This window comes from Henckelia pumila, chromosome 4 (assembly GCF_033568475.1).
Source record: "Henckelia pumila isolate YLH828 chromosome 4, ASM3356847v2, whole genome shotgun sequence".
Taxonomy (NCBI): Eukaryota; Viridiplantae; Streptophyta; class Magnoliopsida; order Lamiales; family Gesneriaceae; genus Henckelia; species Henckelia pumila.
Genome location: NC_133123.1, coordinates 28,764,064 through 28,789,057, shown reverse-complemented (window position 1 = coordinate 28,789,057; position 24,994 = coordinate 28,764,064). Strand labels below are relative to the sequence as shown.

The 24,994-nt window shown below is 37.0% G+C and overlaps 1 pseudogene; it reads left to right on the top strand.

Moving 5' to 3' along the window:
• Positions 1–3,705: 3,705 nt before the first annotated feature.
• Positions 3,706–5,333, top strand: LOC140860744 (amino acid transporter AVT1I-like; annotated as a pseudogene).
• The last annotated feature ends 19,661 nt before the right edge of the window (positions 5,334–24,994 follow it).

Below are 24,994 nucleotides of genomic sequence, written 5' to 3'. Positions count from 1 at the left end.
ATTTTTATGATGTTCCCTCCAATTTGTGTTGCGATGACCGATTCTACTGATGTTGTGTAGGTCATCTTTGTCAAATGAAGGCCTTGGAATAGACTGGCGTATTTTGAATTGCCTCAGCACCCGGTTTGAACGATGCATCTCCACAATTTCAAAACAAATTAGAGGACAAACACATCGCCATATTCTATTATCGTATGCATCAATGATCACTTTAACATCTGGATCTTTTTTTTTATAAACTATCCAGTTAAACTGCATAATAAAAATATCAATTTTAATTAATAAATATAAATTTATTTAATTGTTGTAAAGTTTCAATAGACCAATAACACACGTCGTCGTTAGTCATACGATCAAAGCAATCTCTTATAATTCTAACAGAGTATGTTGGTGAATGAGTGTAACTGTACACATTTAACCACCTGTAATAAAAAAAATATTTTTAAAATTATGAGAAAATGAAGTTGTAATTTATACAATGATAATAATTTTTAAATATTACCGTGCACCATAAGGAGAAAATGGAATATTCTCATCGCCTGCATTTTGAGGCACGGTAAGAGATAAGCCTTTCAGATCAGGGTTAACAAATTTAATCCGGCTCCATGCCCATATCTGTCATTAATAATAAATAAAATTAGAAAATTATTATAATGTGATAATAGATTAACAAAAAATTTTATACTTGTAGGATAAATAGAGGCCCAGATATTATAGATTTTCCTATACGTGTGGCATTGCATAACTCACGATATAGAAACGCCAAAACTGCACTTCCCCAACTGTAAGATCTGATGCGATCAATATCCAAGAGTAGTTGCAAAAAAATCAGTCTAACAGATCCTCCTTGATAATCTGGAAGCATGATTCCTCCGATAATCATTAATGCTATACAACGGGTATATTTTACGACATCTATCTCTGGACTATTATCATCAACAAGTGCAGTCGTGCAATGCTCATATAAAGCCGTCATCGATAAGTGACCACCTTTGAAATGCGATGTCATTGGCGTAAATCCCAACAAATCCAAACATATATGTTGCCACTCTTCAACATTGTGTGAAACATCTATACTAGTTACAGGCTCACCATCAATAGGCAGACCCCAAATAATGAAAATATCCTGTAAAGTGATGGTTGCTTCACCACATCTAAAATGGAACGTGTGTGTTTCACGTCTCCATCGTTCAACCAGAGCAGTAATCAAATGATTATCATAAATTCGAGACCCACATAGTAAAACAACATAAATCCCCATGTAATTTAAATATGCAATCACACGACTGTGCAAGCCATTCACATTAAATAAATTCCAAATCAAATTATATGATCGTTTGGCTCGAACTATGTCATCAACTGATTCGGTAGAAACTGTTGACGAAATATGTGTTGCTTGTAAATATAGCACACTGGGATCTACTGGCCCTCGATTTGTTGACATCCTGACAAAATTACTGACAATTATATTATGCAAACCAATAAACACATATTATTAAATTAAAATCTATAAATGACAAAACATTAAAAATAAAATAAAAAATTAGACATCTAATTATAACTAAATTGCGTATTTAAATATTTAATTATTCAAATTAAATAAATAAATATACATAATTATCTAAACTAATTAAAATATTTATCAATTAATTATTATTTTATAAAAATTAAAAACAAAATTAAAAAATTAAAAATTAAAAAAAAAACAAGTAAAAGTCTTGCATGCAAAACCACGGATGGAAATTTTGTGTGGAGTTGCTATTATATTATTTGTCTTTATCATTATAATTTCGAAACACAGTTAAAGAAATTAATTTATAGCAAATATTATTCATCACGATCCCATAATTGAAAGACTTTTTTTTTTCTTTTTTTAATTCATTCAATCAACTGAAACCAAATCTTATGGCCGATTTCAAATGAAAAATAACCTAATGCTTCAATGAATTTTCTCAACTCAAAATACGAAAATTAATTTTGAAATATAACACTTACTTCTGAATTGAATTTGCAAATAACATAATGCTTCAATGAATTTTCTCAACTCAAAATAAGAACATTAATTCTCAAAATACGAAAATTAATTTTGAAACGTAACACTTACTTCTGAATTGAATTTGAAGACGAATAACCAAGAAAGCAAAACCACCACTGCTTCAATAAATTGAATTTCCAGACGAGGACAGAAGAAAGCAAAACCACCCCTGAATGCCTGTGAATTGTTGGAAAAGAAAAACATATGAATTGTGAAGAACGAATACATCTATTTAACAACATTATTGTACACAAAATTTGGCCCACAACCCTCCATTATGCATGCTGCCAAGATTGGTGGGGGACGGCAGCTAAAATCGGGGGTGGGAGGTTGTGCCACGTGAGCAGCAGACGCTGCCATGTGGCTACTCCTCCTCACATAACGTGGATGCTCGAATATATTTATTTGAGCGTCCGCTATCACTGACAGAGTTTTACGGTATTCGTGTAATTTTCCTTGTTTCACGTTATTTTTGAAATCAAATTTTTTTTTTACCGTAAATTTAATAAAAACCCTAAGCTTAACCTTTGTAGAACAAGAGCGAAAGGCCCAATGACGAACATGGCGATCACATGCCGATAAACGACGAACACATATATATGCTCATGTTTTTGTTCAACACAATCTTGGAAATGATATCCATCAACTCCCGCAAGCCAAGCTTGCAATAAAAATACTAATAGGAATGGCTTCAGCTGCGGGAACAAAATGTTTTTGTTCATCTTCATTGTGAATGCAAGTTGCCAAAGAAATGTTGTATCTAGATACTTTTGTCTTGCTGGAATTTGGATTAAAAGTTTTAATGGTTTTAATTGAATCATGATTGAATTTAAAAATATAAATAGAGATAGTACTAAAGTTTAACTATATATGTAATCTAAAATTGTAAAATATAGATAAAAAGACATAGATAGAGATAGTTCTAAAGATTAAAAAAGTGATTAGGAAAATAAGAAAATAAATTTTAAATTACCGATAAGAAATTACAAATAAGTATCAAAATTTTTTTAGGTAAAAAAGAAAAAATGGATATTAGTCTAAATTCATTTTGGAATTCATCAAATTAATTGAAAGCTAGTTAGGATAGCGTTCAACTTTTTAATTAAATAATAAGATAAGATAATAAAATTAAAAATAAGATTGATTCACTTATATTGAATATTATTTTGATATTTTATTTATTTGATATAAATATTTTAGATATATATCATAATTAAATAAAAGATTATATATATTAATAATATTTTGCAGCATCAAGAGTGTTTCACAAAGTTTCACAAATTTCTTCAAGGCATCAAGATTGTTTCCTACAATTTAGTTCAGCAAGAATCCCACGTAAAACCTAATTAAATCAGCATCAAGATTGTGAAGAATCCCACGTAAAACCTAATTAAATCAGCATCAAGATTGTGAAGGCATCAAGATTGTTTCGTATAATTTAGTCCAGCAAGCTGAATCCCACGTAAAACCTATTTAAGATCAAAGCAGTTCAACATGAATCACAACATTATAAACATATTAAGAGGATCAAAGGACTTAAAGAAGAAGATCAAAGGAAAATCAATCTTCAGCTACAACAAGGTATATCAGCACACATATGGATTCATGGATTCATCTGTTCCATAATGAATTTTTTTTTTTGTTTTGACTGATTTACTACTATAGCTACAATGGAACGGAGCATGCATGCTAATGAGGAAATCAACGTTGATGAGGAAATCAATAATGCGCCAATTACTTGTTTCAATGCTGCCAATTCTTTATTAGGTTTATTTCTTTACACTTGCATTTGAAATGGTTTTTTGTTTTTTTTTCGGGTTTATCAGGATAATTTTCTACTTTTTTGTAGCTGCAATGCAAAGGAGAATGCATGAAATCACCTCAACTAATGAGGAAACGATCAATAACAATGACGATGGCAATGAGGAAATCAATAACGATGATGCCAATGACGATCATCGGACGTCTTTTGTCAGAACTTGTTTGAATGCCACCAATGCATTATTAGGTTTATTTCTTTACTTGTGCTTGTACGTCTCCATTACAGAGAAATGGTAAATAACAGAAAAATCTTTTTTGGGTTTATCAGGTGCGGGAATATTAACTCTTCCGTATGCCGTATCATTAGGAGGCTGGCTAAGTTTATTGTGTTTCTTGATCATAGCCAGCATAACGTGCTATACCTCCTTATTGATCAGGAGGTGTATGGACATTGATGAAAACATATGAAGCTTTCCTGATATTGGTCATCGGGCATTTGGACCCAAAGGACGAACGCTGGTATCAATATATAGTAATATACGCCCAACTCTACTTGTTGGCAACAGGTTTTCTCATCATGGAGGGAGATAATTTGCACAATTTATTTCCCAACATAGCATATAAAATCGTCCATTTGTTTTTGGAGGAAGAAAAAGCTTTATCCTCCTCGTAGGTGTTCTTGTAATTCCCACCACTTGGTTGAAGAACATGAAGCTTTTTTCTTACATATCCGCAACCGGAGTCATGGCTGTTTTTGTAGTCCTTGGTTCGGTGTTATGGTTAGGTGCATTTGATGGAGTTGGATTTCATGAGAAGGGAGTACTTATAAATTTGAAAGGGATTCCCCAAGCTGTAAGTTTGTACACCTTTTGCTATGGCGATCATCCGGTCTTTCCCACGATATACACTTCAATGAAAAATCCAACAAAGTTTTCCAAGGTAATATATATTTTTATTAAATAAAGTTTCAACTTTGTTTAAGTTATTTCTAATTGAGAAATATCACTAATTGCAGGTCATGTTCGTTAGCTTTTTTGTTTCAACAGCGTGCTACTTAGCCATGACAGTCATGGGTTACTTGATGTTTGGTTCAAGGGTAGAATCTCAAATAACGTTGAATCTACCTATGAACCAAACCAGCTCCAAAGTGGCAGTGTACACCACAGTTGTGACGCCAATTGCTAAGTACGCGTTCATGGTAATGCCGATCGCAAAAGAGCTTGAAAATCTTCTCACAACGGTCCCCGGCAGGGGACTCAGCACCTTGATGAGAACAGGCGTGGCAGTTACCACGATTATAGTGGCTGTGACCGTCCCTTTTTTTGGATCTCTCATGTCACTTGTTGGCGCTTTCTTGGACGTAATATCTTGCCTGATATTTCCATGCATTTTCTATATGAAGATATCTGGTGCCTATCGGAGGATCACACTTGAGATGATATTTATATGGATGATTATGTTGGTTGCTAGTTTTATTTTAGTTGCTGGTACATACGCAGCTGTGCGTGATATTATTCAAAATTTTGCAAAAACATAGTTTACATAACTTGTAATGCATCTCCAGAAAACTGCTTCCTTTCTAATTCCAAAAAGATATGGAATTTTATTGGCAATTATATAGAAAATGCTAGTATATATCATGACTTGAGCAGTTAATAATGATGTTGTAAATTCATAAAAATTGAAAACTTTGATAAATGAAATTGGTGGGAGGTTGAAGTTTTGGATAACGGTAAGCTTATAAATCAAGTTATAGTTAATTTGATCGAAAAATTATAATCGAAAAAGAAAAATTAAACCCAAGCTCTGTTATATGTGCGACGAATCAAAAAACGAGCTCGTTAACAAGCCTGCTTAATGAGCTCATTTAACGAACCTTAGCTTCCTTAACGAACTTGCTAAAAACCTGCTTAACGAGCCTTAGCTTCCTTAACGAACCTGCTAAAGTGCCATGTAATTTTTTTTTGTTTTTGTTTTTCACTTTAATATAAAATTCGTGAGGAACATTTTTCCAGAAAACAGAATGATTTGGTGATTGACCTCTATGCAACAATCATGTTGGTATTATAAAATATAAGTAGACCACATGATATATCTTGTCCGAGCAATATATATATTGTTTAAGGGTATGCAGTTGGTTACTTGGTTATATGATTAAAAAGAAATACTTAATTTGTGGGAAACGGAGTGGATTAAATAAAATAACAATACGTTATTGTAACCAACCCTTTGTTGATCCCAAAGGAAAAGAATTTGTTTTCCACATAAATAATGCATTAATTGGTTCAATATGACAGAAATTCATATAGGTGGCCGATGAAATGCTCCATACATCATTCAGAGTAACGATAGTTTTTGGATTGACGTGAAAACTCTCATCACCACACGATGGTTCGTCCGTCGATTCGGTGAGCACATTTTCGACCGGACATATCCTTTTCCGAGATTCGTAGATGTTTGTAATGTATGCAACATAAGAATTTTTGAATAAAAAGGATCGAAATTGCCAAAAATTAGAAAATGCATGACTAAAACTGAAATATGAAAACATAAAGGACCAAAATCGCAAAATGACAAATATACAGGACCAAATTTGCAGTTTTCTCCCTTAGTCATAGAACATATGGATAGATATTTGAAAATGTAAGTAATTAACATATGCGATGGAACAAATGACAAATCTTTTCCCGAAATTGGTATATCTTTGAAATGCATTTAACACATGAAGGCATATCCTTTCATGATTGGTAGATGTTTGGATTTGAAATGCATGCGGCAACCTAACATAATTAACATATATATAATTATGGTGTTTAAGATGATGTAAGCTCTTTATCTTATAAAGGTGAAATCCAAAGCTTTTGTACTAAGATATGGTTTGTGGACTTAATTTAGTAAGAGAGCAATATTCCCAATAGCAGTATCTTTTAGGTAACAAAACTGCGCATATATGTGAAAGTGGTGTATGTCTAGGGGTGGCAAAAAATACCGAAATGCCGTCATATTGTTGTTACTGTATCGAAAAAAAACCAAAAATTTCGAAAATTTCGGTATACCTTAAATTTCGGTACGGTATCATTTTGGTATCGGTATCGGTATACGATTTTCGAATTTTTGGTATTTTGGTATACCGAAAAAAAGTAAAAAAAATAGTATAAAAAATCGGTATACACGGTATCATACCGATACCGTACCGAATACCGGTATTCGGTACGATATCGGTATGGATTTATGTCATACCGAAATTTCGATATACCTACATGTCCGTATACCGAAATTTTCGGTACGGTATTGATATCGAAAATTTCGGTATAAAAATTTTCCGATACGGTATGCGATATTCGATACGGTATGCGGTATACCGTACCGAACCACCCTGTGTGTGTCTAATCTGACCATGTATTAAAAGGTTTAATTAGTGAAGCTCGGAAAATTATTGCTTGCTTTTAAACGGAAAACAAACCTCAAATAATGTGTGTAATAATATAATTATGACGAAAGGACAAATGTCTTTTCCATCCATCCCATTTCTTGGTGGTCATAGGTGAAGTCATTAATCTTGTTCTGTTAGAGGGGTGCATGCCATCTTCTGTACTACTTATTATTCATTTCATTTCACCAACCAAAACTTTGGGTCACTATTCATTTATATATATATATATATATATATATATATATATATATATATATATATTTAATCTTATTATATAATAATTTTGACATCAAATAACGCGTTACGCAAAAATCATTAATGCAATCGAAATCATGTTAAAATCATCTAGCGGTGGGAATTGGGACTGATTTGATATGATCAAGAGTTCGTTGATTATTTGTTATTTAAATTAATTATTTTTTCAAAAGATCTTTATTAGAGACATATGTTGAAATATATAAGCTGAAATTAATTTCTGGATTAGAGTTGTGTGGCGTACGTACGTAGATCTACAATGTGCTACAAGTAGAAGCTAAAAAATTGTTTTGTAAAGAGAGCGATTGAAATACAGTGTCTGGTTCTTGAAATTGAAAATATCATTTATAGTTGATTTTATTCCTAGAAAAGAAAAGGTTTATTGTGCTACTGAGGCACATCGTATATATTAATTAGTATTTTTTTATAGCACCGATATAGGAATATAATACAGTTTTTTTTAGTAACAAAAGGTTAAATTGAAAACTGTAATTTTATAAAAGGAAAAAAAATACGAAATATTTTAGAAGTAATATTTTCGAGCAAGGGAAATTAAAAATAAAAATAGGTGTTAATTTATAAAGGCTCATTAGATAGAGAGGTTGATTCTAGGATTTCTAGCCCAACCACCTTGAGTGGAGTTCATGCTTTACTATCTCAAGCTCGAGTATTTGATTTCAATAATAATTCGTTCAACTTCAAATATTATTTAAATGTACATTTTGTGATTCTAAGTAGTATTTGATGGAGCTTCTACGAAACACTTCTCAAATTTTCTTTTACAAAATTTTGAAATTTGATGAAATTTTGTGAAAAAAAAGTTGAAAATTGCTTTTTAAAAGTCATCTCAAACACTACCTAATTAATCAAGTTTGAGCTTGAATATCCACTCGATCAAGATCAAGCTCAAAATCGGATGAAAAAAATTCCATCTAGTCTGGCTCTCAGGGTGCTATTGTTGACTGAGCTCGTCTCGGCCCGATCAAAACGCAAACAAGCTGGCCATCGTATCATATTGCGTTTGCATGTTTTTGTATAATTTCTTGGACTATACTATTCTACAGCAAGTGAATTGCACGTTATACAAATTTGAATTGTTGAGCTTCACAAAATATGCTAACTCAACAATGAATGATTGCCCCAAGTGAGGCATATTTCCGCTACGTTTTCTGTGACAGGTAATTTATTCTCTCGTCAAATGTCTAATCAATTATTACTTTTAAATACAAAATACTTATGGAGTTATGGTATTGTTTCATAGCTCAATTTTTCTAATTTTGTGAAATCGACTCTTAATTTGACAAAACACAAAAACATTACTTTTCACCTGAAATGACGATGATTATTATATGATCACAATCTTTTAAAAAAAAATTCATGGTTTAGAAATTAAGTTGAATGTGAAATTGTCTGAGTGAAAAAAAAAAAAAAAAAAAAACAATTGGGCCAGGTTCTGAGTCAGCAGGACCCAAGTTAAACTAACTTTGACATCCTGTTGGGCTCATTTTGGAATTTAGTTCTAGAGGATTACGTGTTATCAGTTATGGGTTTGAAAATGGGCAATTCATCATTTCCATAGAGAAGAAATAAAGAAAATGGGCCAATTCATTGAAAGATAGAAAAATAATAAGTAAACTATATATACATATATTTTTCAAACAAACCAATTTAATGGTCGTTAAATTTTGAATACACACAATATGCCCAAATGTTCATGAACATAGAACCAAGCCAGACCCAAGTATAGAAATTAATCAATGTAAAGCTATTTTACAATATTACAATATGGACGTCTAGAGAATAACGTTCGATCTCCCAAGTGACAAGTTTTGATACTCGATTAGATCACTAGGTTACGCATCGACAACCAACGCGATCGAGCTAACACTAAGACCTTCGATCGTAACATGAGAAATAAACAATTACGATTTCATGATAATAAGATCCTAATCCAAAGCAAAGAACTTGACATTAAACTACACGTACAACTACATCGATCCATCGAGGCACATACACACAACTTTATTTTAAAGCGCGATGAATCGGATATGCAAGGAGGGAAAACCTCAAACACAAAGTAAACTTGAGTACTAAAAGATACGTACATAGCGTACGTGGTAAGAAAATTAAGTCAAGAACAAGAAATTTTAACTATATGTATCCTCAAAACACTTTACAACAAACATATTGTTATGATCTAATCATCCTTCGATCGATTTAGTTCGAGATGATGACAATTTACGCAAGAACACAGCAGTATAAATTCGTGTAATCGATAAGGAAATTAGAGAAAAGAATACGCAAGATTATAGTGGTTCGGATTCAATAATAATCCTACATCCACTTGCCCAAGGCTCAAGATCACTATCACGAAAATGGAATCAAGAAGTATATCCTATTTACAATGAACTTCTATCTTTTCTGGTGATTGCACATGCATGTATATTAACTCTCAAACACTCGCATTAACTCTCTATATATACACAACAGCTCTCATGTAAAGAATGATTGCCTCCTCTGAGATCCGTGTGCATGCTCCAGTTATATCATATCATAATTGATTCTTGGTTAGTTAAGTGGTTGTTGCAGCCCTTTTATTCCATGCATCAGCACTCCACAACTTCTTGTGCACGCTCAAACCTTGAGCCAATCAACCGATAGAATGATGTATGTAATCCAACTTAACAAATCTCCACCTTGGATTCATATGAACCTTGGGCCAATCTCCAGAAGCTAAGGAACTTCTTTAATTTGTCCAATACTTACTATGTCAAGGCAGTGTTGGAACTTAAAACTCGGAACAGGCTTGGTAAGCCTATCCGCTGGGTTGTCTTCAGCAGCTATCTTCTTGATGTCAACCTCTCCAAGTTCCACCAGATCCCTTATAAAGTGCAACCTTATATCAATGTTCTTAGTTCCTTCATGATGCATAGGATTCTTGGTTAAATGCTGGGAACTTTGGCTATCAGTGTAAATCTTGACTCTCACCTTGTCTTTCATCAGTTCTATCAAGATTCCTTTGAGCCAAATCCCTTCCTTTGCTGCCTCAGTAATCGCAACATACTCGGCCTCTGTGGTGGATAAGGCCACTATGGCTTGTAACGTTGCTTTCCAAATTACTGCACATCCATTGAAAGTGAATGTATATCCGCTTATTGATCTTCTTTTATCAATATCAGCCGCATAGTCAGCATCAACATAATCAACTAGCCCCGTCTCATCATTATCCATTCCTCCATATACCAATCCAGTGGATGTACTTCCTTTTATGTATCTCAATATCCATTTCACAGCTTCCCAATGAATCTTGCCTGGTTGACTCATAAATCTGCTCACCAAACTAATGGCATAAGCTATGTTCAGCCTGGTACAAACCATAGCATACAATAAGCTCCCTGTGGCATTTGAGTAAGGCACCTGTTCCATATAGGAATGCTCATCAGGCCCTTCTGGACATTGATCTTTGGATAGTTTAAAGTGTGAAGCCAATGGTGTCATAACAGACTTGGAATTTTCCATTCCAAACTTAGCCACAACTCTCTTTAAGTAATTGTCTTGTGATATATACATCAGCTTCTTTCTTCTGTCCCTGATGATTTGCATACCTAGTATCATCTTTGCTGGACCAAGATCCTTCATCTCAAACTATGATTTGAGTTCGTCTTTGAGCTTCACAATCTCATACATATTTTCACATGCCATGATCATATCATCAACATAGATTAGGAGAAAGATGGTGTAGCTGGCAGGGTCCTTCTTGTAGTACACACAACTATCATATTTGCTTCTTTCAAAAGAATTACAAATCATGAAAGTGTCAAAACGCTTGTACCACTGCCTTGATGATTGTTTCAAACCATACAGTGACTTCTGAAACAAACACACTTTGTTTTCCTGGCCTGGTATCTCAAATCCCTCGGGCTGTTTCATGAAAATAGTCTCATCTAAACTTCCATGTAAGAATGCAGTTCTGACATCCATCTGTTCCAGTTCCATATTCATTGTTGCTGTCAATGCCAACATAATTCTTATGGATGTATGCTTAACAACAGGTGAAAATACCTCATTAAAATCGATACCCTCTCTTTGAGTAAATCCTTTGGCTACTAATCTAGCCTTGAATCTGGTATTTTCAATTCCTGGAATGCCTTGCTTTATCTTGAATATTCATTTGCTTCCTACTACTTTTCTGTTTTTAGGTAGCTCCACCAATTTCCATGTATCATTCCTTTTGAGTGAATCAATCTCCTCAAGCATGGCTTGCATCCATTGTTGTTTATGCTTGGAACTCATAGCTTCTTTATAGCTATTTGGTTCACTGTCACTCAAAGTCTCTGCTACAATAAGAGCATATGATATCAAGTCTGCATATCCATATTTTTCAGGCGGTTTGATAGTTCTTCTTACTCTGTCTTTTGCAAGATTGTAATCTTTCAAATCGGGATCACCTTTTGGGTGATCAATGGCATCTTCTTTTGTATTCCGAATCTGCTGTTTAGGCTCAGGATAATTTTCTTCATGTGACTCCACCATAATGAAATGATTCTTGCCAAAATGCTCATCCAGGATTGCTTCTTTTTCAGGGGTGTATCTCTTAACATATCATCTTCATTGAAAGTAATGTCCCTACTGGTCACAGCCTTACCATGCCCATTTTCTGAAATCCAGACTCTATATCCTTTGGTTCCTTCTGGATATCCAAGAAATATAGACTTCCTTTCTCTCGGTGCAAGCTTACCTTCATTCACATGTATATAAGCAGTGCATCCAAAAACTCTTAGTGCTTGGTAATCTGCTGGTTTCCCTGACCACACCTCGATGGGTGTCTTGAAATTCAATGATGTTGAAGGACACCGGTTAATGAGATAGCATGCTGTAGTGACAGCTTCTCCCCAAAACTTTGGGTCAAGCTTTGCATTTGAGAGCATACATCTCACTCTTTCTAGCAAAGTCATGTTCATTCTTTCAGCTAGGCCATTTTTCTGTGGGGTATGTCGTATAGTGAAGTGTCTAGCAATTCCTGCTTTTTTACACATATCAGTGAACTCATGGTTGAGGTATTTCAAACCATTATCTGTCCTTAGCCTCTTTATCTTCTTGCTTGTCTGGTTTTCAACCAATGTTTTCCAATCAATGAACTTCTGTAGGGCCTCATTCTTGTGTTTCATTGTGTACAACCACACTCTCCTGGAATAATCATCTTTGAATGTTATGAAGTATCTAAAGCCTCCATGTGTCTGATTTCTTGCAGGCCCCCATACATCCGAGTGTACATGATAATCCAATGTACCTTTGGTCCTGTTCTCAGCTCCTTTGAATTTGACTCTAGTCTGCTTCCCCAGTAGACAATATTCACAGAAATCCAGTTTACTTATTTGGTCCTTACCAAAAGCTTCTTGCTTTTATAACTCAACCATTCCCTTTTTACTGATGTGTCCTAGCCTTTTATGCCATAACTTGGTTATGTCTTTATTTTTTTCTGCACTTAGGGAACTTTGTTCAATACATGGTTTGCCTTCCAGCGCACATATAAACCATTATGTCTCAATCCTTTCATAACCAGCATCACACCCTTTGTGATGTTAAGGATTCCATCTTTGGTTCTGAATTCATACCCCTTATGATCTAGCATACCAAGTGATATTAAGTTTTGTTTCAATCCTGGTACAAACCTTACCTCAGATAGAGTTTTAACAGTACCATTTCTCAACTTAAGCTTGACAGATCCAATGCCCTCTATTTGACATGCCACATTATTTCCCATCAAAACTTTTCCACCTTCGATTTTAGTGAAGCTACTGAACCGTTCTTTACATGGAGTCATATGGAATGAGCATCCAGAGTCTAGAATCCATTCTTGCTCAAGCTTAGCAGTAGTCACTAGTAGAACATCAGCACTCTCATAGCCATCCTCAGCTACTGCTGCATCCCCTGACCCAGACTCCTTTTCTGTATGTTTCTTATTCCTCTCAGGGCAATATTTTCTAAAATGCCCCTCTTTATTACAGGTGAAACATCTTCTGTGGAACTTGGTTCTTGACTTTGATCGAGACTTGTGTCTTGGCTTGAATTTCCTTTTATCTGATCTTCCCCTAACATAAAGTCCTTCACTTTGATCATTACCATGGACTCCAGCCCTCTTATTCAATTCTTTAAACATTAGTGCAGAGTGGACTTCCTCCAATGTCTCATTACCATAGATCATGGTATCTTTCAGATTATCATATACATTAGGGAGTGAACGCAGTAACAACAGAGCTTGATCCTCATCTTCAATTTTAATCTCTGTGTTTTCAAGGTCCAAAACAATTTTATTGAAATCATCAATATGATCTTCAATCGACTTACTGTTTTGCATCTTAAATGTATACAACTTTTGTTTGAGAAAAATCCTATTCGCAAGAGATTTAGTCATGTAGAGGTGTTCTAGTTTCAACCAGATCGCAGCAGCTGTGGTCACTTTAGAAATTTCACGCAGCACCTTGTCTCCAAGGCTCAAGATCAGGGCGCTATGAGCCTTCGCAAGGATTTCTTTCTTGTCAACTCCCTTGATTTTCTCAGGCATATTGTCATCTCCTAGGAGCGCGTCTTCTACTCCATTCTGGACCAACAATGCCCACATCTTCAATCTCCAAAACTGAAGTCATTCTGGCTTGTAAATTTCTCGATATCGAATCGCGTGGTGCTCATCTTCAAACGAGGCTCTGATGCTAGTTTTTTATGATCTAATCAACCTTCGATCAATTTAGTTCGAGATGATGACAATTTACGCAAGAACACAGCATTATAGATTTATGGAGACCTCGGGTTGCTAATCTCGTCTTTGGGCAACTAATGATTAATAAAACAATTAATAAAACAATTAGGAATAATAAAACCAAGAGCTAAATTTATTTTTTTTAAATTCCACCACCTCGCTCGATCGGTCAAACTTCACCGATCGAGCGAGCTATAAAAATCGAGCTCTCGGGTCTGCATCATTTTTGGTCTCGCTCGATCGGTCAAATCTTACCGATCGAGCGAGCAAGAAAATTCAAGTTTTCCGTCTAATTAAAAACAGGCCTCGCTCGATCGGTAACATTCACCCGATCGAGCGGGCTTCTTTTTCAGAAAATTCTGCAGATTGATTTTTGCTGTTAAGCTTGATCATGCGATCCAAATCAATCAAATACCAACTCAAATATTGGTTTATCAATTCTAAAACATGCATATCAACATGTATGAAGTTTCCAGTATCACATCATGCGTTTAATACATCAATCGAATAGCATATAAAGCACGAAACTACAAGCTACACCAAGTCTCAAAAGTGAGCTTCTAAAACATAAGTTTCATGTCAAGTTCAATGTTATCTAACTACCATTCTTCAGCTTAAAACTCGAGTTCACACTTGCTAAATCTCGCTCCCGAGCTATCAACGTCATCTCAGACTAGCTCCTGCCCCATCTGTTGCAATGCACATATACAAAACAAAGCAACAGCCGGATAAACTCCGGTGAGAAAACATTCTCAGTATAATCGACATATAAAGCATTAAATAAATCGTATCAACTCTATTTGTAACGACTCAACAATAGAGTAAATAATGCATATCTCGATTAAGAATTGATTCATATTTCATCATTGCCATCAAGATTCGTATCCGATCTTGACATGAATATCCATCTATCGTAGTCATTCTGGACTAGAAAATAAGGTTAACTGCAACCTTGGCATAGAATCAATTCAATATAGCCTCGTATCATAATCGTATAGACTCAAATCAAAGATCCACTACCTGGGATGGATCGACAACATCAAAATCAAATCGAAACATAAATACGTATGTGGTTTTGGCGGGACAACTCAAGAAACATCATTTTTGAGTTTCAAATCCCTGACTCGCGATGTCGTCATTATACCTTCGTATTCCTTCTGTTTTGAACGCTTCAAATCTGAAACATAGCATCAAAACATTCAAATCAATCTTCATTCTAGTCATTATTTCAGAATCGAATCAAAATCATCAATATATCGTCAATCAACATCATTTCAAACCTCACATCTTCTTCTTTGGTTCGAATTCGGAGTCTTGATTCGTTAGCCTTCTAACTAGTCTGAATGTAGTAACCCAGATACCATTTTAAGATAATAATATGTTAAACATGATTAAGGGTTGGTATTTAACCAATTTCGGAGTGTTATTGGACTTCAGAAGTAAAATTTGGGCTTTTTTATTTTGGGCCGGATAGTAAGTTCCGATCCCGGATAGTAAGCTCCGATCCCGGATAGTAAGCTCCGATCGGAACGGAAGCTCCAATCCTGGAACGGAAGTTCCGATCCCCAGCTGTCAAAAATGATCGATGACTCAGTTGCGAGTTTTGACAAGTGTCGGTCATAGAGCAGATCGGAAGCTCCGATCGTAGATCGGAAGTTCCGATCCTAGCGTGGCAGACATGCACGCAATGAGCTGGATCGGAAGCTCCGATCCCGAAATCGGAAGTTCCGATCCTGGCCGAGAAATTTGGCTATAAAAAGGGCCGTTCAGAGTTCATTTTCAATTACGAATTCCCGAGTTTCCTTCTTCAGTTATATAGTGTGAGTTATACACTTGAGGGCCCTATCGATTATAATAGAGGTTCTGGAATAACCAAGGGGTGGTTATAGTCATCCGGGACTAGCGACTCCAAAGGGCTAACTATGGACGAAGGTATGGTCCGGGAATCTATTTAAGTTTTGGGAGTACTTATTAGCTTAGTTAAGGCTTATAGAATTTATGTAGTGATACGGTGAACTTTTGCATATAGGCTTGGAACCTAGGATCTATTATACTTGAACTAGCCTAGAGGTACGTACACATTGACTGAGATTTCCAGCGAGTATACATGTTTATATGTTGCATTTATTTGGCATTATTATATGGCATGATGTATGATTTACCGTTTTCTATACTCATATGTCATGTGCATATACACGTTGAGCCTATACCTTGTTATACCTGACTATAGAGCCGCTCAGCTCTATACTCGATAGTCTGTCACTGAGAGTACCGCGACGGCGGGGGCATTTATGTCTGTCTACTCTGGTGTACTAGACGAGTGTGGTTGCACCCAGAGGTTGATCCGTGCGGTGGCAGCACTCATATGGCGCCGGTTCTGAGTATGACTTTTCAGATGACCCTGTACCAGTCATCATGTTGCATGCATTATATACATATGTTTACTCATGTCTATGTACTGGGCGTAGCGCTCACGTCCTAGTTGTTATCTTGGACACCCTATTCCATGGGGCAGGTCGCAGGATGGACGGAGCTGGTAGTTCAAGGCAGGACTAGGGAGCAGGAGCTTTGAAAGTTTTTATACAGCACGATTTATTAGTTGTATAATGTTTACTTTTAAGAATTTCGATATGGTTGTATCACTACAGATTTAAGCCTGGATTATATTACTAAGCTGATATGTACATTATGGATTATGTTTCTACACGTTTTTACTCTGTTAAGTATTTTGCTGTATTAAGTTTAATGCATGCTATTAGTTGCCAGTTAGTAGGTGATTCCATGCAGGGTCACTACATTTTTGGTATCAGAGCATGCTTAGATTTTGGGATTAGTACTTGGGATTTAGTTTAGTCTTGAGTAAATTTTTGCGCATTTGGGATTTTAATGTGCAATTCTTTTCAGGATATGGCTGACGAGAGTCACGGTAGTGTTGGCCAGGGAGGTGGTCATCATCATCGTCGCCATCATCATCAGGATGATCAACATCGTCCTCATGAGGGTCGACGTCGCTATACTATTAATAAGTTTATGCAGGTAGGACCGAAACCCTTAGTGGGAGGCGAGAATCCTGAACAAGCTAGAAGGTGGATGTCTAAACTTGAGAGCACGTTCCGAGCTTTTGAGTGTACTGAGGAGCAGAAACTGGAAGTTCTAGAATTCGTTCTAGAGGATAGAGCACGTTTTTGGTGGGATGCCAAGGTTGCTCAGGCACGTACTGAGAGAGGACAGGTGACTTGGGGGGATTTCTGTCGGGAGTTTCAAAAATTGTATTTTCCTCCGGCTGTTCGCCAAGCACGATCTATGGAGTTGCTTACTTTGAGGCAAGGATCAATGACTATTGATCAGTATCAACAGCGATTTCTTGATCTGCTACCTTTCAGTCCCCATATCAATGAGAGTGATGCGTCGAAATATGATATCTTTCTGCAAGGCCTGAACCAAGATATCTACTCTCAGGTTGTCGTCTGTGATGACCCGGTATCTTATGAGACTTTGGTGAACCGTTGCCGTCTTGTGGAGACCAGCAACAGGCATGGACAGTTGATGATGCCAGCACAGCCTAGTGGATTTGTTGAGCCTCGAGCTCAATCTGTTGTGCAATCCGGACCTACGTCTTCTTCTACTCCTACTACTTCATCTGGATCTCGTGGTTCACGAGGTATGTTCCATTTTTGGAAGAAGAAGAAGAAGAAGGAGGAGTTTTGTAGCCATTGTGGTGGGAAGCATCCTGCAGCTTCATGTCGGAGAGCTACTGGTGCTTGTTATATTTGCGGTCAGCAGGGACATCTGCGGAGAGATTGTCCTCAGCGCATGGGTTCTGCTAGTGGATCGGGATCCCAGGTTGGATCTCAGGCTTCTACTTTTCCACGTCAGCAGCCAGCACCATAGAGTTCTTCTGGTTATCGTCCCCAGACTCAAGGGCAAGTGTTTGCTCTGTCTCAGGAGCAGGCTACTGAGGGAAGCGATCGCATGTTGGCAGGTAACTTCTTGTTATGTGGTATTCCTGCACTTGTATTAATTGATACTGGAGCATCGCATTCCTTTATTTCTAGTCGCTTCGTTAAGAGACATAGATTACCTTATGTATCATTAGATATGGATTTAGTTGTATCTACTCCGTTGGAGCAGAAGGTAGTAACTAAGCGTCTAGTGATGGGTTGCCTTCTGGAGTTTGAGGGTAATGTGTTATCGGCTAATTTGATGATATTAGCGATGACGGATTTTGACTGTATCTTGGGAATAGATATGCTGACTTTGTATCACGCTACTGTGGATTGTTATCAGCGTCTGGTACAGTTTCATCCTGTTGAGGGTGATAGTTGGTACTTTTATGGTGAGGGTGCGCGACCTACGATGCCACTTGTTTCGGCTCTGAAGGTATGTCATGTCTTGGAGTCAGGTGGGGAGGGCTACCTCATCTATGCAGTTGATATGTCCATGAGTAGTACGGGTATTGATCAGCTACCGGTTGTCAGTGAGTTTCCTGACGTATTCCCTGATGAGATTCCTGGTTTTCCTCCGGTTCGAGAGGTTGAATTTGGTATTGATCTAGTACCAGGAACTACGCCTATATCCCGAGCACCTTATCGTCTGGCACCGTCAGAGATGAGGGAATTAAAACAGCAGTTGCAAGATCTACTTGATAAGGGATATATTCGTCCGAGTGTTTCTCCGTGGGGAGCACCTGTTTTGTTTGTCAAGAAGAAGGATGGATCGATGCGATTATGTATTGATTACAGGCAGTTGAATCGTGTCACCATCAAGAATAAGTATCCTTTGCCGCGAATTGATGATCTGTTTGATCAACTACAGGGTACTTCTGTTTATTCGAAGATAGATCTGAGATCTGGATACCATCAGATGCGGGTACGAGACTCAGATATATCTACGACTGCTTTCAGGACCAGATACGGGCATTATGAGTTTCTGGTGATGCCATTCGGTTTGACGAATGCACCGGCAGTCTTTATGAATCTAATGAATCAGGTATTTCAAGATTATCTGGATAGATTTGTCATCGTTTTCATAGATGATATTCTTGTTTATTCTCATAATAAGGATGAGCATGCACAGCATTTGAGAATTGTTCTACAGACGTTACGAGATAAGCAGCTATATGCGAAATTAAGCAAGTGTGAATTCTGGCTTGATCGGGTAGTATTTCTCGGTCATGTGATTTCTAATGAAGGGATATCTGTTGATCCTAGTAAGATAGAGGCAGTGCTGAACTGGTCTCGACCGACGACGGTTGCTGAGATTCGTAGTTTCTTGGGTCTAGCGGGATATTACCGCCGGTTCATCGAGAATTTTTCACAGTTGGCAAGGCCTTTGACTCAGCTTACACGGAAAGATGTTGCCTTCATTTGGTCCTCGGATTGTGAGGAGTCATTTCACGAGCTGCATAGACGTCTTACTACTGCACCTGTGCTAGCTCTACCTTCTGGATCAGGAGGTTATGTTGTCTATACTGATGCCTCTGGTCAGGGGTTAGGATGTGTTTTGACACAGCATGGACATGTTATTGCCTATGCTTCTCGACAGTTGAAGTTGCATGAGAGTAATTATCCAGTGCATGATCTCGAGTTAGCCGCCATTGTATTTGCGCTCAAGATTTGGAGACATTATCTTTATGGCGAGAAATTTGAGATATTTACGGATCACAAGAGTTTGAAGTATTTATTCACTCAGGCAAAATTGAATATGCGACAGAGACGCTGGATGGATCTCCTGAAGGATTATGATTGTGAAATCAAATATCATCCAGGTTCTGCTAATCTTACTGCTGATGCCTTGAGTCGGCAGGTGAGACTGTCTGCACTTCAGACTAATGAAATATCTCATATGATTCAAGAATGCTGTTCATTGAGTTTTACGCTCAAGCACAAGAAAGGGAGGAATGGGATTCGTTTGTATACTATTCTATCTGAGCCAGCATTGTATTCTCGAATCAGAGATGCTCAGATATCTGATGTTAAGACTCAGCGATTGGCACGTCTAGCCAATGGAGTTAATACATCTGGATTCCATTTTCAGGAAGATGGTTTATTGTGCCTATCCAATAGAGTGGTTGTACCTAATGTTGCGGAGCTCAGGAATGATATTCTATCTCAAGCTCACAGGAGTCGATTATCAGTTCATCCTGGAAGTATGAAAATGTATAAGGACTTGCGAACTAGATTCTGGTGGAAGGGAATGAAGCGAAGTGTTTATCAGTTTGTTTCGAGATGTTTGGTTTGTCAACAGGTCAAAGCTGAACATCGACGACCAGGTGGATTACTGCAGAATCTTGAGATTCCCGAATGGAAGTGGGAGCACGTGACTATGGATTTTGTCACCCACTTGCCTATGACTTCACGTCAGTGTGATGCTATCTGGGTCGTTGTTGACCGTTTGACGAAATCAGCACACTTTATTCCTTATAACCGGGAGTATTCTTATGATCGCATGGCACGCTTATACATCCAGGAGATAGTGCGATTACATGGGATTCCAGTAAGCATTGTCAGTGATAGAGATCCGCGATTTACCTCACGTTTTTGGAGTGGTTTTCAGGAAGCGTTGGGTACCACTCTGAGTTTGAGCACGGCGTATCATCCGGAGACTGACGGGCAGTCAGAGCGCACTATTCGTACGCTGGAGGATATGCTACGTTCTTCTGTCATGGATTTTGGTTTATCTTGGCAGGATCAATTACCTTTGATTGAATTTGCCTACAATAACAGTTATCATCGTAGTATTGATATGGCACCTTTCGAGGCATTGTATGGTCGACGGTGTCGTACTCCGTTATTCTGGAATGAAGTTGGGGAACGGCAAGTCGAGGGTCCTGAATTGGTGCAGCAGATTGTAGACAAGGTAGATTTGATCAAGCATAAGATCAAAGTTGCTCAAGATAGACAAGCCAGTTATGCGAATATTTGCCGCAGGCCACTTCAGTTTGAGCTTGGTGAATATGTTTTTCTGCGAGTATCACCTTTTAGGAAGGTGATGAGATTTGGTGTGAAAGGCAAGTTGTCTCCTCGTTACATTGGGCCTTTCCAGATACTGGAGAAGATCGGAGATGTTGCTTATCGTTTGGCTTTACCGCCATCTCTTTCCAATATACACAATGTTTTTCATGTGTCGTTGCTTCGACAGTACATAGCTGATGAATCTCATGTGATTCAATCTACTGATATTCAGCTAGAGCCAGATCTGTCTTTTGTTGAACGACCAATCTGTATCCTAGACAGGAAGGAGAAAGTTCTTCGGAACAAGACTATACCACTTGTGATGGTACAGTGGCAGCGCCGAGGCGTTGAAGAAGCAACTTGGGAAACTGAGAGTCGTATGCGAGTAGAATATCCTGAGTTGTTTGCTTTGTATTTTTGATTACCATATAAGATGTAATTACCGTTGTTGTAATAAGACATGGTTTGATGTTTCATATTGTTATCTTTATTGTCTTTAGATGTTATTTCGCGGACGAAATATCTAAAGGTGGGGAGAATGTAGTAACCCATATACCATTTTAAGATAATAATATGTTAAACATGATTAAGGGTTGGTATTTAACCAATTTCGGAGTGTTATTGGACTTCAGAAGTAAAATTTGGGCTTTTTCATTTTGGGCCGGATAGTAAGTTCCAATCCCGGATAGTAAGCTCCGATCCCGGATAGTAAGCTCCGATCGGAACGGAAGCTCCGATCCTGGAATGGAAGTTCCGATCCCCAGCTGTCAAAAATGATCGATGACTCAGTTGCGAGTTTTGACAAGTGTCGGTCATAGAGCAGATCGGAAGCTCCGATCGTAGATCGGAAGTTCCGATCCTGGCGTGGCAGACATGCACGCAATGAGCTGGATCGGAAGCTCCGATCCCGAAATCGGAAGTTCCGATCCTGGCCGAGAAATTTGGCTATAAAAAGGGCCGTTCAGAGTTCATTTTCAATTACGAATTCCCGAGTTTTCTTCTTCAGTTATATAGTGTGAGTTATACACTTGAGGGCCCTATCGATTATAATAGAGGTTCTGGAATAACCAAGGAGTGGTTATAGTCATCCGGGACTAGCGACTCCAAAGGGCTAACTACGAACGAAGGTATGGTCCGGGAATCTATTTAAGTTTTGGGAGTACTTATTAGCTTAGTTAAGGCTTATAGAATTTATGTAGTGATACGGTGAACTTTTGAATATAGGCTTGGAACCTAGGATCTATTATACTTGAACTAGCCTAGAGGTACGTACACATTGACTGAGATTTCCAGCGAGTATACATGTTTATATGTTGCATTTATTTGGCATTATTATATGGCATGATGTATGATTTACCGTTTTCTATACTCATATGTCATGTGCATATACACGTTGAGCCTATACCTTGTTATACCTGACTATAGAGCCGCTCAGCTCTATACTCGATAGTCTGTCACTGAGAGTACCGCGACGGCGGGGGCATTTATGTCTGTCTACTCTGGTGTACTAGACGAGTGTGGTTGCACCCAGAGGTTGATCCGTGCGGTGGCAGCACTCATATGGCGCCGGTTCTGAGCATGACTTTTCAGATGACCCTGTACCAGTCATCATGTTGCATGCATTATATACATATGTTTACTCATGTCTATGTACTGGGCGTAGCGCTCACGTCCTAGTTGTTATCTTGGACACCCTATTCCATGGGGCAGGTCGCAGGATGGACGGAGCTGGTAGTTCAAGGCAGGACTAGGGAGCAGGAGCTTTGAAAGTTTTTATACAGCACGATTTATTAGCTGTATAATGTTTACTTTTAAGAATTTTGATATGGTTGTATCACTACAGATTTAAGCCTGGATTATATTACTAAGCTGATATGTACATTATGGATTATGTTTCCGCACGTTTTTACTCTGTTAAGTGTTTTGCTGTATTAAGTTTAATGCATGCTATTAGTTGCCAGTTAGTAGGTGATTCCATGCAGGGTCACTACACTGAAACTGAGAAATAAAATTGCTATATCATCAATAACATCTAAAAGAACATCTCATCTCAGTCATAGGCTATCAAAACGGCTTCAAATCATCAATCGACGGCGTAGCGATTAAAAATCGGTAACCGACGAAATATCAAATTTGAATCTAACATCAATTCAATTCACAAGTCTATCCAAATAAGCAAAACATACTTCTAATCTTCATACCAGCGGTTATAAACATCATATATAAACTGGAAATCATGCTTCAATACAAATACGATAAATTCTTCGATCTGGTTTCGATATCGAATCGTATAAACGTTGAAGAACATGATCATACAATCCAAAAGCTGATATTTGCAATATTTCGCTCCATAAAGCATACCAAAGTAATCAGAAACTCACATTAGATCAAAGCCCTCGTCGTAAGGATTCCAGAACTCTTTTCGGAATCAAAATCGGATAATCGTATCAAAAGTTACGGCTATTTGAAGAATCAACATCAATGAAAATAAAAGGGGTTCGAGCTCTGTTCTTTGGATTTCTGATTCTCTTCTGAATACTACACGTTACATGCTGATTAATCCAAATAAAATCAGATATGTATTGCATATTTGCAATTTAACCCCTCAAGTCTTCATTAATTGCAATTCAGTCCTCGGCCTTCGTTTTAATTCAATTTCAATCCAAAATACTTTAAGAATATTAAAATTTAAATCGAAACTCTAAATATTCCCAAATTAAATATACTTGGATTAGAATTAAATAAATTCGGATTAATTAAATAATCCTGGCCTTTTGCACTCTAGCCCTTCCCCTTCAAACGTCGAATTTGCAAATCAGTCCCTGATCGGGTTGTATCTTCAAAATTAATCTTCTATAATTCCCGAAACATGGAATTTAATCTCAAATTCCATAAATATTCAATTTGAATATTTATTCTTTTAATTTAATAATTCTCGGAATTTAATTCTCAAAATCCGTAAATTCTCAAATTAAATATTTTCGGCTCGGAAATTAAATCTATAATTTCTATAACTTTTCAAATCAATATTAACCCATAATATGAAATTTAATTCTCAAATCCCATAATTAATAATTTAATATTTCTGGGCCTTACAATTCCTCCCCTCTAAGGAATGATTTCGTCCTCGAAATCGTATTCAATCGAACTATTCAATCTGATAGATTGAATAATTATCTGAAGTAATTCTCACTTCAATCATATAGCTCTAAATTTCGTATCTCATCTTTTTATTTCTTATCAGACTATTTCTTCGAATCTGCTTCTATTTTCTTGTACTTTAATTAACCGATAAGAATTCTTTCTGAGTGGTTTCTTTCCTCAATCAAGGATCTGTTGAATAATCGACTTAACTCAGAATCTTTTTAATATCTATCTCATCGGATTAAAGCACGTAGGAAGAATCGGCTGATACTTCCTTCACATAGATACGTGGAACAAATCAAATCCATCATATCAAGCTGAAAAGAATAAATCGTTCAATCAAATCATCAATGCCATCTGATATCTTAGTCAGTGAAATTCAGCTTCAGTGACGACTTGTTTCTTTCTCCATATTATTCCATGCTCTGCATAGAACATATATCAAATCTACATTGTTATCCTGTTCATCGCTTCAAAATCAGTATTCTCATTCATATTCTGAATCTGTAAAACAAATCTGCTCTTTCTCAATTCTGAATTGAATGATGTTTCAAGATTAACTCTTTCGCTTAACAAATCAGTTTCAGCTTCAAAAGTTATATCTATCATTCAATTACTAATTCTGTTTCTTCTTCTCTGTTTTCATTTCGTACAGA